Consider the following 19368-nt stretch of genomic DNA (forward strand, 5'->3'; position numbering starts at 1 on the left):
AATCTCCTCTCCTGCCACTCACCAGACCTCAGTAAGGAGTAATCAGCAACAGAAAATGCCCTAAGACATCCACTCACACACCGAGCTGAGTGAGATGCTAGCCTGGAGTGCAAATTTAGGAGAGAGGGGTGGCCCCCAAACTCAAGAGTGCCCCCAAACTCCCTAATCAAACATAATGATTTCCCAGGACAGCTTTAAATTTAAAAGAAAAAAAATTCACAATGGAAAAGGGGTCCACTTTTAAATAAAAATTAGCTCATCCTGACCAAGACCTTGACTGAGACACCCCCTCAATACATAGAGGCCACCCAAATCCCATATCAGTCTTTACCTCTGGGAACATCCAAGATGGGTGTCTTAGCCACGGTCCTCAGTAGAACTTCTAAGAATGTTCTTTTACTTGTTTCTGTCCCTTATCAGGCTCCCAGCTCTTGAAGGAAGAATTCTTCGCTGTCCAGGAAACTGATCTCATCTGCCTTGCCACAGATGTGAGGTGACAGATACAAACAGAACCTGCCAAAGTGACACCTTTGTGAGCCCTGTGGTTAAAGCTGCTTTGAACTCTGACTCAGGCCATTCACTCCCTGTGTGTCTTGAACAAATCACCTAGCCTCTCTCTGTCCCTATTTCCGCAGGGGAGGCAAGAGGAAGAAGGCTTATTACCTTCTGGGGACTCCTTCAGACCACAGGGCAACTCTCCTTCAAGTTTCCCATCAATCACATGACAGGAGGCCAGCCTGAGTCTCCACACACACACACTCCCGCCCCCCAGAGCTGGCCCAAAGGCTTATGGAGGCCTCGAGGTATTTTCCTTTTTTTCTGAAAGGGGGGTGTTATTTGTTCCTTTTTTGGAGGTAGACTTTTACCGTGGAGCTCAGGTGACATCAAATAAACTCCCCATCCTCCTGCCTCAGCTTCCTAAGTGCTGGGATGACATGAATGTACCATATCATGTGCAGCCTAAAAGCCACACTGATGTTTAAAACACATGGACTTGTTCTGAAGAATGCAGAATTCTCAAGTTGTTCAATGCATGCCTGCACAAACACACACACACACACAAACACACACACACACACACACACACACACACACACTTAAAATAATGTTATGTGTTTTCAAAATAAAACACCACATGCCCTCACAATAATTGTGGTTAAGGTTTGTTCTTCCCTGAGGGAGAGGGAAGGCTTCAGTGATGCCCCAGATCCTATTCCCTGAGTGTCCCTCTACTGTCAGGCTTGCTGGCTCGCTCAGCCGTTCAGTGTCTACTGAGCACCAGGATGTGGTGGATACAGGGTGGGGCTGCTGGGCCTGTGCACTAGGCAGGAGACACACTCCCTCCCACAGCCTGGTAGTGGGGTCTCACCACAGCCAGCTGCTAAGGGGAGGGACCACCCAGACCCCTTCCTCTGAGGCCAGACATGTGCCTGAGGGGAGGAAGTGGGCCAGAGGGAGAGTAAAAAGGGATAGGTAGCTGTGGAGTCGCCAAGATAGGCAATGTACACACTCCATGCCTCTGCATCCTGCTCTGGAGAAGTGGCCCAGAAACCTAGCCTTAAGGAGTCCAAGATCTAGAGGGGTCCCCCGTTTTTTCACACCAGGGAGAACAAGCAGGCTCTCCCCTCCCCAGGGGCAAGCCAGATGCCCATACAGGTGCTTCCAGAAGCATCTAGAGGGCCAGCCACCTGCTGCCTTACCAGGGCCCTCCAAACACCTAAGAACACAGAGCCACTGCCTCAGCTTCTAGAGAATTCTCCTTTTGAAAGGGGGTTCAGTTTGCCTACCGCATCCTGCCTACCCAAACCCATGTGGCTAAGGACCAGCCAGTAACAAAGATGCCAACAGCGAGGCCGAGCCAGCGAATAACCGAAGCGAAGCCCTCGGGGGCAGCAGCCTGCTTCCCTACTGACGTGATTGGCTAAACTCCACCTGCCCAGTTCCAACCTCTTTGAATGAACTATAGAAAATAAAATTAATTAATTTATTTTTTAATAATTAATGAATTATTTAAAAATAATTCATTATTTTTAAAAGATGATTTTTTTTTTCTCCACAAATCTTCCCAAGCCATTGTCACAACTGTCTCTCAGATGGGGAAACAGAGGCTCCCACAATGGATGCTAATGGTCTCATCCATCTTGTCACACACTCCAAGACAGGGTAAAGTTCCCATCCCCCATGCCAGCCCAGCTAACACCTTCCCCTCCCAGCACCCACTGTCACTCCTGCTGAGGAAGAGAGGGTGCTGAGGAAGAGCCACCGCGATCCCCAGGCTCTGTCTGAGAGGTGTAGACATGAGGATGCCCTGTGTTTCAATCATCAAGATGTTGTGAGTTAGGGGGCAGAGGAAGGAATTAGCACACATCCTCCGTGGGCCTCAGTTTCCCTGGCTGTAAAGCAGGACCATGTGCTGCTTCCTCCCTCTCTCATGAGTGTGTCTTAAAGGCACTGTAGGAACAGTCCCCAGGCGTGACCTTGGCGGAAGGAAATGGGATTGGGTAGGGATTGGGCCGTGAGGCAGCTGTCCCTTCAGACAATACTGGAAAGATTGACTCCCTTTTCTCCATGACCCAGATCCTGGGAGTCCAGGGATGTCATGAAAGAGACTGAATGTACCCATGTTTCCTCGAGAATGGCTCCTCTTTCCCTTCCACAGGCCCCTGCGATGCCAGCCAGGCCTGTGTGGCCACAGCATGTGTGGCAGAGCGTGTGTCTGCCAGGAGGGAATCACCGAACACGACAGGCAGATCAGGGCTCATACCCTAACCTCCTCTCTAACACCATCCCAGCACCTCCCTCCTCTGCGCCTGTGTTCCCACACATACATCCTGCAGCTCCACCCCCTACCCCACCCCCAGTAAGAGTTGACCACCCAGTCTATGGCCGAACAACCCAGGACATAAAGCCCCAGACTTCAAATTTTAAACTCAATTAGTTCTGGCTGTCTGGAATCTTCCATTTTCGCACCGAGTTTGAAAAGGGTGGGTACACTATGCCGGTAAAATGGAGCGTGTCAGGCTGGCTACCCAGGGAACTGAGTGGGGCCCTCAAGGCCCCGCAGAGCCCTCAGACTCCCCCTGCTCCCTGACCACTTTACCACACGCCCTCCACTCTTCATCTGTGCTCTCTGCTCTGCTTCGAGTCTCCCATTCCTGCCAACTTTCCTTCGGGCAACTTGAGGCCAGCTCATGCTTTGAACCCAGCTCAAAGGCAGGCTTCCTGTCTGGGGACTTATTTCCTGCTGTTCCCATGAAAGCCATCTCCTCTTTGCTCCCACAGCCCCTGGCCACCAAGTGTCTCTGGCAGACATCAGTGTGAATGCAGTTAACAATTTGTTCTTGGTCAAAAAAAGCACACACTTGCTTTGCCAAACGGGTGGATGGTGCATCCTCAGAGCCAATCATAAGGAAGAGAAATGGCCCAGACCTCTCAACATTTGGGTTGCCCTCAGGGTGGCCTGCAATGATAGACAGTCCCTCAAAGAGGTCCACATCCTGGTCCCCAGAATTGACACACCTGTTCTCATAGCAAAAAGTCAATTGACAATTGTGATTAATGGGGAAATTACAAGAATATGGGGGGAGGGTGTTATGGAACAATCTTTTTGTAGACTGTGGAGATGTGTCTTTGCCAAGTTGCCTTCTGATTGGTTTAATAAAAGAACTGACTGGCCAATAGCTAGGCAGGAGGTATAGGTGAGACAACAAGACACAGAGGATGCTGGAAGGAAGAAGGGTAAAGTCTCAGGAGTCTCCAGAGATGCAGAAAGAAGAAGGTGAACATGCCATGTTGAAAGAAGATACCGCTACGTGGCAGAGGGTAGATTTAAAATGTAGGAGTTAGCTAGTAATAAGCATGAGCTATTGGCCAAGCATTTACAATTAATAGTAAGTCTCTGAATGGTTATTTGGGAGCGGCTGACACAGAGAAACTCGACCTACAGGGTGGGGATGTGATCCCGAAGCTGATCCACTTGCTACCAGCTGGTTAGTTTAACTGTTAACTTGACACAACCTAGACTCACTTAGGAAGAAAGTTTGGAGTGTTTTGTTTGTTTTAAAATTTTAATTACATGTGCATGTACATCACCTCCCAAGGCCAGAGGTACTGGATGCCAAAGGGGCTGAAGTTACAGGTGGTTGAGAGCCATCTGGTGTGAGGGCTGGGAATCATATGAGGTCCTCTGAGAAAGTGGGATGCGCTCTGAACTGCTGAGCCATCTCTTCGGCCCTGAGAAGAAAATCTTCACGAGGAATTACCTAGGCCAGGCTGGCCTGTGAGCGCCTCTGTGGGCCGTTGTCCTGATAGTTAATTGACCCCTGACTGTTAATTAACCCAGCCCATTGTGAGAGCATGCAGGAAGCAAGGACGGCTTTACGCTTTGCTCCTGACTACGGCTGTGATGTGACTAGCTGCTCGAGTTCCTGCCTTGACTTCCCCTCCGTGATGGACTGTGACCTGGAATCGGGAGCTGAACAAACCCTTTCTTCTCCTTACATTGCTTCTGGTCAGGGTGTTTGTCACAGTAACGGAAAGGCCACCAGGACTCATCCCTCCCTCACAAAGGGCCTCAGACTCTGTAGACTGTTCAGACAAGTTCACGCAACAGGGATGAGCATCTGTCTTTCGCCGCGACCCCGGGCCACTCACTGAGCATGGACTACAGGCCAAAGAGCAGGGCAACCTAAGCAACTCTGACAGGAAGAGGCGGAGCCAGCATACAGGCCTGCAGCTTCAGAGCCTGCTCCCACCAGTGCTCAGCAGCCTCTCCCCATGCACTCACTACCCCCTGTCATCCTTGAGCCCCAGGGGGATGCTGGGTGTGTCCGCCGTTCTCTGCATCCATCTCCCTGATCACCCACCACCTTGCACAAGAACTGTCCCATCACCAGCCTGGGCTGAGATCTCAGAACCTGTACCCCGAGAAAGCAGAAGTGATCCTGAGCCCTGCTGACTCAGCTATGGGTACTTCCAGCATTTCCACAGCGTGAGTACAGAGGACACCCAGGCACCCCCACCAGAGCCCAGACACAGGGCCCTGACTGGAGCCAAAGGCTGCTCAGATCTGCCCAAGAGCATTTCAAAGCCCATGCTTCCTCAGAGAGGCATAGGCTGTGCTCTGCCCTCAGTGTGTATTAGGTCCCACAGCTGGGATGAGGAGGCCAAGGGGTAAGGCTGGGAGCTGACTCCTGGAGCAGGTGACTCTGGGGTCACTGGCCACTGCCAACTGCTGACTTCTTTCTTTGACAGCACCATATAAACCCAAGGCATATCAGTCCCATCAAGCAGCACCACCCTTTTCCAGTCTCACTTGTGACCCTTGTTGCAAAGACACTGAGACTCCAAGAGAAATAAATCGTCTGGTGTCCCACTATTGCCTGAAACCAGAAACAACAAGCAGCACCAAGCGGCTGTCACAAACAGGCCCTTTCCCTGCATCCCAGGGCTGGCTTAGTGCCTCCCTCTTAAAGGTAGCATAGAAAGATCCTCCTGTGGGAAACAAGAACCCAAATCCTAACCCCATTAGGAGCCCCTGGAATGTCACCCAGCCAATCAGCACCACACTTTAATGGGAGCAATGTAACTACCTCATAGAGGTTCCTAAGAGGAAGACTTGCCTTGTTCACTTCAATGGGAACAATGTAACTACCTTTGTTCACTTCAATGGGAACAATGTAACTACCTCACGAAGGTTCCTACTTCAATGGGAACAATGTAACTATCTCACGCAGGTTTCTACTTCACTGGGAACAATGTAACTACCTTTCCTCACCTCAATGGGAACAATGTAACTACCTTTGCTCACTTCAATGGGAACAATGTAACCACCTTTGCTCACTTCAATGGGAACAATGTAACTACCTCACGCAGATTCCTACTTCAATGGGAACAATGTAACTACTTCACGCAGGTGCCTAGGAGGAAGAGTCTTGCTTTGCTCCATCTGACACTGAATTGGTACTAGTAAATGTTTGTTGAGTGAATGAACAAAAGTCTGTTTCAAGTTGCCCCCCTCCAGGGACCGAAGGACAGGAACTCACACCTGACTCACTCTGGCTTCTCACTCTGCCAGGGTTTCCTTCACCCACAGCCGCACCATGAGCCCAGTCCAGTTACAGCCTCAGCCATGACACTTCCATGCACTGTCCCTTCTCTGCGTGACCTGTGTCTGGAACAGTTGTTCTGGGATTTGCCATCCAGGGCACTCAGACAATGATCCTGAACTAACACTTCTTTATGCTGAGCCCCAAGGAAGCCCAGCCAGGAAAATTCCCACCCTGACCACACTCACATACATATAGGCATGTATGCACTTGCACCTATGAATGCTCCGACGTGCAATGGGATCCTCAGGCACGAGTAAGGCCTTCTGAGTTCCAACTGCAGTTCTTATGAGCTGTGTGACCTTGAGTGAGTCCCTTCCTCTCTCTGAACTTCTCTTCCCCATCAACAAGGTGTTGTCCGAACCTGAGGCCTTTTGTCACAGGGTGTGGGAGGAAGCGATGAGAGCATGGGTATGAAAATGGTCCACTCTTAAATGCAGTACAGAGTCAGTTTATGTTCCAAAAGGGAGTGAGAATGGCCATTGCCTACATTCCAGAGGGATCCATGTTTAGAAGTTGAGAACCTGGGAATTGCCATGAACATAGTGGCCTGACATCCCTGTGAGAACAAATAAAGATGGGAAGAGAGCCGAGGAGGCCACCATATTCATGTCAAGGACAGTAAGCTGTCCATAAAGGCCCCTTCTCCTGACCCGGACATAGCTGTGGCTGGGCAAGAATGGCCCTTACCAAACTGCCAAATCCCAGCATCCTTTGCAACGCACCTGGCTGGAAGCAATGTGCCAGAAGCAGTGCGCAGTGCTTCCCAGCCAAGACCATCAGACACCTTCACACTTACCCATCTTCCACTGGGCCCACAGGAATGCCACCAGAGGGGACAAGCTGGGTCACTGACTCACTAGGGCAGGAGGCCCTCCACTCAGAAATACCTTTTTTTTTTTTGGTTCTTTTCGAGACAGGGTTTCTCTGTGTAGCTTTGCACGTTTCCTGGAACTCACTTGGTAGCCCAGGCTGGCCTCGAACTCACAGAGATCCGCCTGGCTCTGCCTCCCGAGTGCTGGGATTAAAGGCGTGCACCACCACCGCCCGGCCAGAAATACCTTCTTTAAGCTAAGCATTGTGCTGTTCACCTGCCATCTCAGGCACTTGGGTGGCCGAGGCAGGAGAATTACTTGAGCACTTGAGCCCGGGAGTTTAGAGCCGGCCTGGGAAATATGATAAGACTTATGGGGGGGAAAAAAGGTCTGAGAGAGAGAGAGAGAACCAGAAGATAAAAAGAACTGCCTGCTTGTGTTGTCTTTTTGGGTTTGGGACAGTAAATGTGTTTGGGTCTATTTGTTCCTGAAGCTCACACAAACTTATACAGCGCGTGTCTCCTCCTGCAGGGAAAACAGTGATAACTGGACAATGGGAATGCCTCTCCTGTGACCACACCAGTCCAGCAAACATCTACAACACGTATCTCTTGATCCCTGGGAGTAGGTCTGCCTTTTGCAGACCACCCTACAGAGCCGTGGGGCCTCTCTGGTGGGCCGTCCTTCTGTTTGAGGGAGGAATGGTGTTGTTATTGGTTTTCAGGTTGCATCTTTCTGTCTGCTTGTTAAAGGGACTCTCTATAACTTAGAGTAACTGCGAAGCCCCCACCCAGGGGGAAGCGGTGTGATCAGACATACTGTGTCCCATAAGACAGAGTTTCACTTCTCCACGCAGCCTCCTGGCCTCAGCTGCTGACACAGACCATGTGCTTCACAGAGGTCTGTGGATATTTGCTTAGGAAGGAAAAGGAAACTCAAACGCACAGCAAAGCATCAGAAACCTGGGCAGAGGGTGAAACAGAAAAGCCCTGGAGTGCTCCGGTCAGCCATTCTGAAGTATGAAGAGCACCGAAGCCTCTGAGGCATCCGTTTGGCACACAGATGCCCTAGGCTCCCCCTCAGAGAGCCTGATTCATAGACAACTGAAGCTCTAAGAAATAACCATGAGGGCTGGGGAGGTAGCTAGGAGGGTGAGAAAACTTGCTCTGCAAGCTTACGGACTCGAGTTCAAATCCCAGGAACCTACATTAAAAGCTGGGCATGACTGTGTATGCTTGTAACCCCAGAATTGGGGGGTGAAGACGTGTATTCTGGGAGCTTGACGGCCAGCCTGTCTAGCCAAAACAGTGAGCTGCCAGGTTAGTTAGAAACCCTGTCTCACTGCAATACAGTGGACAGTGGTAGAGGAGGGTATCCAGCATCCTGCTCTGGCCGAGAGAGAGAGAGAGAGAGAGAGAGAGAGAGAGAGAGAGAGAGAGAGAGCAGGAGATAGAAGAAGAAGAAGAAGAAGAAGAAGAAGAAGAAGAAGAAGAAGAAGAAGAAGTCTCCACCATTATTCCAATCCAAGCTCAGGACCTACCCAGAACCTTGTAGCCACAATGGTCACAATGGCACCAGTATCTGAGACTCGGGGAAGAGGACCTAGATCTTGTTTGCCTTCACACTAATGTGACCTGGACATTAATAATCTGTGAGGAAACCCATGTTAGAGTCTAGAGAGATGGCTCAGTAGGCAAAGCACTTGCCAAGTCAGCATAAGGACCTGAGTTTGAACCTCAGCAGCACCCCTGTGAAAGCCAGACGTGGCCGTGTGCATTTGTAACCCCAGTGCTGGGGAGGCAGAGACAGGAGGGTCCCTGGGGCTCGGTGACCACTGGTCTAGTCTACTCACCAAGCTCCAGGTTGCAATAAGAGTAAGGTGGATGATTCCTGGAGAATGACACATGAGGTCAATTCCCGGCTTACACACACACACACACACACACACACACACACACACACACACACACACAAACACACACACACACACACCGTATTGGCCTCTATGCAGCTCAGATGGATGGATGACACAGGCAGAGGCTGAGTGCCGTGGACATATAAAGTGGCATTCAGAGCCTAGAGGATCACCATCTGCTAAGCATTTCGGGTCCTATGTCATTTCACCTTTGTGAAAATCCTACAGGGTAGCTCCTATTCAAAACCCCATTTTACAGATGTGGAAAATGAAACATAAACCCACCTCTGTAGTTGGGAAACCTATGGAATCTATGGCAGTCTATCCTTGGAATCCTTCCAAGACCTCAGATTTCTAATCAGCAAACTGGGGGTGTGATTAGAACCCTCATCACGTGGCCATGGTAGAGTCCAGAAAACCATCTCAAGCCGTCATTCATAATCAAACATCTAAGAGACAGGACTACAGTTCATTCTCCCAGCCCATTCTGCAGATGGTAAAACTGTGGCCCAGCTTCTCCGTGGACCCAGCGGACACTATCTTGCACATAAGCTCTTATGCAGGGGATGGAGGACCCAGGGGATATAACACTGAGCTGTGGCCTAGGGAGTCCCAGGTTGCTAGGAGACAGACAAAATGATTGATAGTTACAAGACAGTATGGGAGGAGTTGTGAAGGGGTGGGGTGCAGAGACTTCTCCACCAGAAGGGTTGAGCTAGAAAGGGGCCAGTGTGGGGTTCATCTACTCCTCAAAGAGTTGGGGGAGTCCAGAGTCACCACCCCTGGCTCTCGGAGATAACGCCTCGACCTTCCACATGATTGACACTTCAGAAGTTTAAGCCAAACCCTTCAGAAGAGAATGCTGAGTCAGCCTCTTCCACAGCCTTACTGAACCCTGCAGGCCACAGCAGCGAGGCACAGGGACGATCATGCCTTTCTCTTGACAGAAGCAAGAACCACAGATCCCCTTGGAAAGGGGAAGGAGGGGGAGGTAAAGGGGAATCGGGGCTTTCTTAAGACACAGAGCAAACACAAGAGCTCCTCCACCACTTCCTCACTGTGTGACCTCAGACCCGAGACCTGCCCTTTCTCAGCCACATGCACAGGACATCAAACTCTCAAGTGCCTCTCCTGCGTCTGCACCAGGGCCCCCTTGCTGTAAATGCCCTAGGTTGGAAACAAAAGGATGTGATGCTTTCAAGGCAGAGCTTGGCCCCAGGGCTCCTGTCTTCCATATGCAGAGAACTTTTAGCTGTCAATAGGAAAACATGAACATGGGGGTGGGGGGGGGGAGCAGATTTACACAAGAGAGTCTGAGAGACAACAAGTGAGTCACAGACCCACTCTAGAAAACCAGAGGCCAGGGGATGGCTCTATGGCTGAGAGACGGCCTGCTCTGGCAGCATGAGAACTTTGAGTTCAAATACCCAGAATTCACATAAATAGTTAGACCATGGTGATACATATGTGTAATCCCAGTGCTGGGGAGGCAGAGGCAGGAGGATCCACAGGGCTCCCTGGCCAGTCAGTCTAGCCTAATCAGTGAGCCCAGGGTTCCAGCGAGAGACCCTGCATCAAAAAATAAAGAGGTGCAAGTGGAAGTGTCTCAGGTAGGGGCAGATAGCCATGGGGGGTGGAGGGGCTTCGTGTCACGCCATAGGGAGTGTCAGCGGGCAGAAACTGCCACAGCAGACAGCTCACACATCTTAAAATGGTTAGTGAGGGGCTAGAGAGATGGCTCGGCAGTTGAAAGTACCAGCTGTTCTTCCAGAAAACCCAAGTTCAATTCCCCACACCCACATGGCAGCTCACAACCATCTGTGACTCCAGCTCCAGGGGAAGTTGACGCCCCTTGTCTCCTCAGGCACCTGCATTCCTATGTACAAGCCCACACAGAGATTGACACGTGTATACATAATGAAAAATAAAATAAACCTTTTTTTTTTTTTTTGAGATGGTGTCTCACTACGTAGCCCTGGCTATCCTATAATTCACTATGTAAACCAGGCTGGCCTTTAACTCGCAGAGATCCGCCTGCCTCTGCCTCCTGAGTGCTGGGTGTAAGTGTGTATGCCACCACTGCCCAGTGTAAACCTATTATTTTAAAGTAGCTAGTGAAGGCATAGGGAGATGGCTCCTTGGGTAAGAGCATTTGCTGTGCGAGCATGAGACCTGAGTTCGAATCCCCACCACCCATGTAAGAAGCTGGGAATGGCCACAGGTGCCTGTGACCCCAGCACTGGGGGACAGAGACAAGTAGATGCCTGGAACTCCCTGGTAGCCAGGCTACCTAAAATGGCCAGTTTCTGGGTCTATAAGGGACCTTGCCTCAAGGACCCCACGTTCTACTTCTGTATGCACATCTGGACAATGTGCATACACACACACACACACACACACACACACACACACACACACACACACACTCACTCACTCACGAGGCCTCTCCACCTATGGAAATATATCCACAGGACCAATACACAAAGCACAACTATTCCATAAAGCATCCATGGCAGGGCCGCTCGCTCGCAATAATAAAAACAAAATCAGAAGTAGACCCGAGAGCAGTTACATCTGTCCCAGGACAACCTTTGCCGGCAGCCACCAAACTGTCCCCGCTGGAGAGAACCCGGAGACCCTGAAGTAGATAGCCTGTGGCACAAGTTGACTTCAAGCTGGTTTTGGGGAAGGATGGACCTGCGACAGCCACGCTGGTTTTCACAAGCACCAGGGTCGCTCTTCAGGTCTGATTCAACCCTAGAAACTTGGATACACACCACCTTAGGAGAAGAGCTGCGGTCCCCGCCGCCCGTGCGCCCCTTCCCGGCCCCTGCAGGACTCCAAGCCAAGCGCAGTACCTTCTCCCGGGTCTCCCCCTCGGGGTCCTGTGGCTTCAGGCCGCTCGCGCCCTGGCCTCTTTCTCCGGGTCACACAGCTGTGCTGGTAGGGGCTGTTTGCTTGGAAGCATTTCATCCATTCATGCAAGATTTCCTCTGAGCCCCGCAGAGCACAGCACCCCCAGCAACCTCCTAACAGCCTCACTCTGTCCAGAGTTCTGTGTGGGACAGGGACAGAACTCAGACAGAGAAACAGCTGGAGCTGGGAGAGGAAGGAGGAGCAGGAAACCGCGTGCGGAGGGCGGGGGCGCCAGCTGTGTGGAGTGGGGGCGCTAGAGGAGGCTGCGCCTGCCAGCCAGCCAGGCTGCGCTCCCGGGTGGTAGCAGCCTACGAGGGATGACCCGCCCCTTGGCCAGGAGCACAGTTGGAGCCGCAAATGGAACCTTGAAACCAGGCTGCTGAGGGGTAAGTGCTGACCAACCTGAAGACCTGCAGCTGGTTATCTCTGCCCCCTCTAGGGGCTGTCTCAAACTCCACGCCCTCGCGTCTGCTGTTCCTTATCACTGAATGCTATTCCTGCCCCTCTTGTGTCCAGATGACTTCCAGCTCCTTCTTCGTGGCTGATTCCTCACCCAAGGAAGCCTCCCCAGGCTAGAAACAGACTGTTCCCACATCACAGCAGGCTCTGACTGGTACCATGCCGTCCCGCCTGCTGAGTGTCTCTTGTTTAGACCGGGAACTCCCAGAGCAGATTTTCCTAGTCTGTCCCCACACCTCATACAGAGTTCGAATCCCCACCACCCATGTAAGAAGCTGGGAATGGCCACAGGTGCCTGTAGCCACACCTCATACAGTGCCGGCTACATCATCACCAACAGCAGCTGAATTACTGAAGTAGCCAAGGACCAGGCAGGGTACTGGGCACTCCATGCATAATCTCCACAGTGCTAAGCACTCTGTACTTCAGAGCAGACAGGTATTTTTGTATTATCTTTGTTTATTGGTAAGGAAATTGAGGCACAGAAAGGTGGAGTCTCTTGCCCAACACCACCCAGCTGGTGGATGGCAGAGCTGGAGTCCAACCAAGGCTGGACCCCAGTCGTTGGTCTCCAGATGACATAGCAGTCCTTGGTGTGTGTGTGTGTGTGTGTGTGTGTGTGTGTGTGTGTGTGTGTCCCATAGTCAGTGCTTCCATTGAGAATGTGGTGGCTAGAAGAACAGCTCACCCATGGTGACAGAGGAGGATGCTAAGGCCATCGGCAGGAAGTTGTGCCCAGGCAGGACAGCTGAGACAGAGCTGAAGTTTGTTGGGGTCTGAAGTCATGCTGCCTAAAACTACCGAGAGATGAGGAGAGAGGAGAGGAAGGAAAGGGGAAGAAAACAGGGAAAGGTAATGGAGAGGAGGCTGGGAGGAGAGAGAAGAACGCAGGGAGGGAGGGGTGGAGGAGGGAGGGGCGGGGAACCCAGCCTCACAGTCTTGGACAATTGGACGTATCTCTGGTCACCTGTCTGTCGGCACAGCTGTAGCAGGACACTCATAAGCAGGAGAAGCTCATGCGGCTCTGGGTTCTGGAGGCGGGAAGAGGACCGGAAGCTGGTGTCTGGTGGGCTTCCTGCTGCCCATGGTGGGAACAGGAGGTGAGGCCACAGGAGCTGAGAGGGGGCTGAGCTCGGCCTGTCAGCGGCGATGGCTGCGTTAGTCTGCAGGAACACTTCAGGCAGGATTATCCCTTAAAGGCCCCACCCTTCCTCACTCTAACAGTGGGACCCAGCGCCTCCACAACTCCACAATGGGGACACGTGCAAACCACGGCCTGACACCTCAGAACACCACCTGCCATTCCCAATTGCCAAGCCAGTGACATTCGCGTGCCGAAGGCAGTTGTCCTAACCTTTCTGTTTCACAGATAACTTCCTGAACCAGAATGGTCAAGTTATTTCCCCAAGGTCACACAGTACAGGACCAGCCTGTCTGACGGCACACCTCTCTCCTCCCCTCTGCTAGGTCTCAGTCCAAACCCTTCCTTTACAGAGAGTAACTGGACCCAGAGACGGCAAAGGACTGGCCATTCTCATTCAAACAGCACACCCCACTCCCTGGTCCCACAGGCTTGTAGCCATACCTTTATGCAAAACACATTCATTCCAACCTCAAAAGTCCCCATAGTCTTTCAGTCTTTTTTTTGTTGTTGTTGTTTTGTTTTTTCAAGACAGGGTTTCTCTGTGTAGTTTTGTTGCCTGTCCTGAATCTCCCTCTGTAGACCAGGCTGGCCTCGAACTCACAGAGATCCGCCTGGTTCTGCCTCCCGAGTGCTGGGATTAAAGGTGTGCACCACTACCACCTTGCCTTTCAGTCTTAATATTGTGTAAAAGTCCAGCACTCAGGAGGCAAAGACAGACAGATCTCTGTTAGTTTGAGGCCAGCCTGATCTACAGAGGGAGTTCCAGGACAGCCAGGGATACACAGAGAAACCCTGTCTCAAAAAAAAGTCCAAAGTATCTTCTGAGACTCAAGGCAATCTCTTAACTGTAACCTCCTGTAAATTCAAAAAGCAGACCACATACTTCCAATGTATACAATTGTATACAATGGCACAGAATATGATATGTCCATTCCAAAAGAGAGGAAAGAGGACACAGTGAGGAAATACTGAACCAAATAGAGACCGAAACCCAAACTCCAAATGTCAAAGAGCTTACTTAGATGGCTCCACCCTTCATGCTTTGTTGACTACAACCCACTTCTCTCTCTTACGCTGGCCCGACTCCCTGTTAGCAGCTCTCCTCAGCAGGTGTCCTACGGCTCTGGCATCTCCAGCATCTTGGGGGTCTTTAAGGCTTCACCTTCACAGCTTCAAACAATGGTCCCTCTGAGCCTCCACGCAGGAACAGCCCTGACACATGCCCTTTACATGAGGCCTTCCTTACACCTATAGTCTCACGACTCTAAAGTCAGAACCGTGTGCCTGCCGCTGCCCAGTTCTGAGGTACGCTTGGGGAGGAGCCTGGGCCCCTCCTGGAATTACATTTCATAAACTTTGATTTGTTGATCCTTTCCTTTGTTGAATCCGTGTCCCTTTGCTTTAGGAGCCTAAGATTCCTTAGGAATTACCGATTTACACGTTGGAAGCTTGGCTGGGCGGGGTCTTGCCCTGAGGTCACCTCTCCCTTTATATCATTTAGCACCAGGCCTGTCTTTAAACCTTGAGCACGGGATGCAGCTCCAACATCACACTCTCCGTTGTTTTGTTTTGTTTTCTCATCAAACTACAATTTTGTATTTCTTTTTGCCCTGCTTGATCCTTTTTCATTTTATGTAGCTCTGTGTAAGAGTGACCCCTAAAAATCACATAACACAGTCAAAACAGTAGACTGTCTTAAAAACCTCCTCTGCCAAGAAAATTACTCCAGAACTCTTCAGTTTAGCCTCAGACAGATTCTTAGGATAAGAGAAAAAAAGAAAGAAAAAAAAAAAACCCAGCCACATGTACATTGCCAAAATATCACAAGGACGACCTCTAACCCAGTGGCTGATGTTGCTTCCCTCTGAAACCTCCGGAGCTGTGAGCTTCCACGTCGCTCTCAACGCTATGATCGTCCGTGTTCTGACAGGATGATCTGCTGAGCTCCGCTGCCAGCATCCAACCGCTTTCTGAGTCCGAAGTCTCAGTTGTGTCCACATTCCTCCGTGAACGCACGTCGTCGTCGGGCAATAGTTCATCCCCTGGTATCACCTTGTGTCTCAGCTACTTTTCTATTGCCGTAAAGAGACACTGTGACCAAGGCAAGTTACAAAAGAAAGCATTTAATTTGGGACTCACGGTTCCAAAGGGTCAGAGTCCGTGACCATCAGGGTGGGGAACAATGGCAGAAGGCTCTGGCGAGGCGCTGAGCAGTAGCTGGGAGCTCGCATTTTGGGGCAATAACCATGAGGCAGAGGGAGAGGAGAGAGAGAGAGAGAGAGAGAGAGAGAGAGAGAGAGAGAGAGAGAGAGAGAGAAGAGGAAGGGTGAGTGACTGGGAATAGTGTGGACTTTTGAGACCTCAAAGCCCACCCCCAATGACACCTCCTCCAACAAGGCCACACCTCCTAATCCTTCCCAAACAGTTCCACCAACTGGGGACCAAGCATTCAAACATGTGAGTCTAGGGGGACAGTCTCATTAAAATCACCATGGATGCTTCTGTGGTTTGGTTTTGCTCTTATTTTAAGTGGGATTTTGGAGTCTAAGGCCTGATAGATGGGAAAAGGCAGCAACCCGCTGAGGCCAGCTGGGCAGAGACAGGGCCTGGACACAGTCTGGGAGTGGAACTTGGGACCTAGGGCGGAGTCTGGAATGATCTGGGTGTGGCCTCAGGTGCTTTCTAGGCATTCAGTTTTCCCACATGGAAAACGGGAGTTGGTTTGGGAAAAATCTGCAGAGGTGGGTAGAGAAGGTGATTACAGAGGGGATGGCCCAGTGAGGACCAAGGGGGAGGTGGAAGTCCCCTGAAGCTATAGGGAGGTGTGTCCTACCATGCCCAAGGGGGCAGTGGCACTTGCAGGTGACAACAGGGCCCTTTGGGCTGTGTTCCAAGGAGCCCAAGAGGGTACCAGAGGGGCGACCCGTTCCGTGTCCTTTATCACGCCAGTCTGCCCTCATGGCCCTATGCCCAGGTATTCATTTACTGTCTTTATTCTTCAAATAAAGACAAGAGCACAATATGGAGAGCCTGAGGCTAATGAGTGGTCTGAGACCTTTGCAGAGTCCTCACCCTGGGAGCCTGGGAGCCTGGCTGTAGCTGGTAGAAGCTGGGAGGAGTTGGAGCCACTGAGACAGGCGGAGTTGTACCTGGTGTTGCTATTTGGCGTCCATCTGGCCATTTCTAGAAGAAGCTCAGAGAGGTGGAGTCAGTTCCCCAGTGGCACACAGCCACGTGGGCAGAGCTGCCTCTGCTTGCCCTGCATGAATGACCCTGCAAAGGCCGAGACCACCCTAAGCCCCGCTCCGGGGAGCCCAGCATACAGTCCACAGGCTGGACCCGAGCCCTACAAAGCTACTTAAAAACAGAAATAGTGATCGAACTGAGGTCAGAATGCAAGAGGAAATGGCAAGACCAGGTTAATCGAGGTCCGACTGGGTGTCTACTTATGAGTCAACATCGACTCACGTCCTCAGAAACAGAATGGCGCGAAATCACAGGGACGCGCGGATAATTCAGGTCTCATCAGAGCACAGGGCCACGGATGCTTTTAAAGCCCTTTCCCATACTTGCGTAGGAACACACCTTTGCTGCAGACGTACGAGACGTTTGGAGGTTTTGCAGCCACATTTGTGCCGTGACGTGCTGTGTGGTTCCCGAGCGCCAGGCACTCCAGAGCCTTCAAAAGCTACAGACCAGTTAGTTGTCCTGGCCCCTAGCCCTCTGGTCCAGGATTTTCCATGTGTTTTTACAAGGAGGCTGTGTGTGCCTTTTATGTGAGTCATTAAAAACATTTTTTTTTTTAAACTTTGAAAACACCAAGTATCTTCATAGCAACAGGCTGCTGTTCCTGTTTTTGAAACCCAATCAGCCTACTCCTTCCCTTGGTTCAGAGCTTATTTTCTTACCTTGGGCAGACGCAGAGCTCAGGAGAGATGGGGCTGTCAGCACACTGGTCCCAGCCCGGGAGAGCATGCCCCGGGACCCTGACCGTCATCGTTCCCACAAACCTGAACCCCTAGCATTGCTGGTCACCCCCAAACTTCTGATGTTCATCCTCACCCACCCCACCCAGATGGCCTCAGCATAAAGCCCTGCCTGTGGGCTGCTGGGAGAAGTGAGGAGAAGATGGTCTAGCCATTGAGAAAACTCACTCCCAGCATCCCTTCCCTTTGGTGGAAACCTGGGGGCCGTAGGGGCAAAGCTGGGAGCCGGAAATACAGAATCCTAACTCAGAGCTGTATTCTAATCTGTCAAGGCCCAGGGATGTCTGTGCAGCCTCAAGACGGCAGTTGGGGGAGGTACTGGGTACAGCATGGGTTCAAATCATGTCCCACCACTTTGTTAGCTGTGTGACTTAGGCAAATGACTTTATGTCTCTGGGCTTGAGTGCCTTTGTGAAGGTAATAACAGAAGCAAGTGAGCTGTGGGCTGTATTGACCAATATGATGTTGAGTCATGACCTGAAGGACTTAAACACTGTATACTTCTCTTGTCACAGCCCTGGAGGCCAAGAGGCTCCAGACCAAGTGCTGGCACATGCTGCGTCCTCTGAGGACTGATTTCCCACTGATGTCAAGTTTCTCTCTGTAGCTTCATGTGACTTAGTGTTAAAGGAACTCTCTGGCGGGGGAGGGGGCTCTTTTAAACATCACTAATCCCAATTTTCAGTACTCCAGCCTTATGAGTACTACTCATCCCCAAAAGTTCCCCTTATGTGCAACACTAATTTAGACTTGCCTCATAAGAAGCCCACCCAGCCATGGTTGGGCTGTGTGGCCTTCCCCAAATTGCTGGGACCAGTGTGGGAGAGCTAAAACACTAAGAACTCAGACAGATGAGGAGCCAGCTCCTGTCTAAATCAACACATTCACTGGGGGATGGTGGCACGTGCCTGTAACCCCAGCACTCTGGAAGCCGAGTCATAAGGATCAGGAGTTCATGGGTTAGCCTGGACTACCTGGTGAGGCTCTGTCTTAGTACAATCAACCGTACCCTCGAATTTCCCAGGAACACTTGTTTCCAGACAGACCCACTCAAAGAATCTAGGTTCCTAGCTAAGACTGCCCTTCTTCTGTCTCTGCCTCTCAGCGCTGGGGTCCCACATGCCTGCTGCTGTGTCCAGCCTTTTACACAGGTCCTGGAGATCTGAACTCAGGTCACCAAGCGCTTCACCCGCTGAACCATCTCCCCAGCCCTACATCTTTTCCACTTACTGGAATAACAATGATTCCGAACATGCTAATCTATTAACAACCCACTGGAAAAGCTATGGCTGGTCTTAAGGGGAGTCATAAACACACAAAATTGTGTGTGTGCTTGTGGGGACACAAGACTTTGTAGGAAGGAGACCCAACAGTTTCAGCAGATTTCCAAAGGGCTCCAGAGTTTCAAATGACTTCAAGTATGAAACCATGAATCTGATTCATATCTGAGCCCCTTACCCCTAGTAGTACAGCTGGCACATGATATATGTATGCTTGTGGGATCTTTGCTGTATGAAGGCATAGTTGGTTGATTGGTTGGTTTTTGTTGTTGCTGTTGTTGACTGGTTTGATGGTTGGATGTTTGGGCAGATGGGTGAATGGAAGGGTGAGTGGATGGATGAATGGATGAATGGGTAGATGGGTGGATGGATGAATGGTTTCATGGATAGGTGGGTAGATGGAAGGGTGGGTGGATGGATGAATGGATGGTTGGATGGATAGACAGGTGGGAGGGTGGACGAATGGGTAGATGGATGAATAGATAGGTGTGCTGGCTGGTTTTATGTCAGCTTGACATAAGTTGGAGTCATCTGAGAGGAGAGAATCTCAATAGAGAAAATGCCTCCATAAGATTGGGCTGTAGGCAAACCTGCAGGGCATTTTCTTAATTAATGATTGATATGGGAGGGCTCAGCCCATTGTGGGTGGAGCCAACCCTGTGCTGGTGACAGGAGTTCTATAAGAAAGCAGGTTGAACAAGGCATGAGGAGCAAGCCAGTAAGCAGCCCCCCTCCAGTGCCTCTGC

At 51.0% G+C, this 19368-nt stretch overlaps 1 protein-coding gene across 2 annotated transcripts in view; it reads right to left on the bottom strand.

Annotated features, from left to right (window-relative positions):
- The window catches only part of Cmklr1 (chemerin chemokine-like receptor 1), a 38947-nt gene extending 26641 nt beyond the window's left edge, over positions 1-12306 (bottom strand). The window contains exons 1-2 of one of the 2 annotated variants that reach the window (XM_052755033.1): positions 11696-12306; positions 332-513 (exon numbers count right to left, since the gene is read on the bottom strand). The gene's annotated coding sequence lies outside the window, so the exon portion shown is untranslated. The remainder of the gene's footprint in view (positions 1-331; positions 514-11695) is intronic. The other variant, XM_052755034.1, reaches the window with a different exon arrangement.
- Positions 12307-19368: the final 7062 nt, after the last annotated feature.

The sequence above is a fragment of the Peromyscus californicus genome, unplaced genomic scaffold (genome assembly GCF_007827085.1).
Source record: "Peromyscus californicus insignis strain IS unplaced genomic scaffold, ASM782708v3 Scaffold_2__1_contigs__length_46816999, whole genome shotgun sequence".
NCBI classification, from domain to species: Eukaryota; Metazoa; Chordata; class Mammalia; order Rodentia; family Cricetidae; genus Peromyscus; species Peromyscus californicus.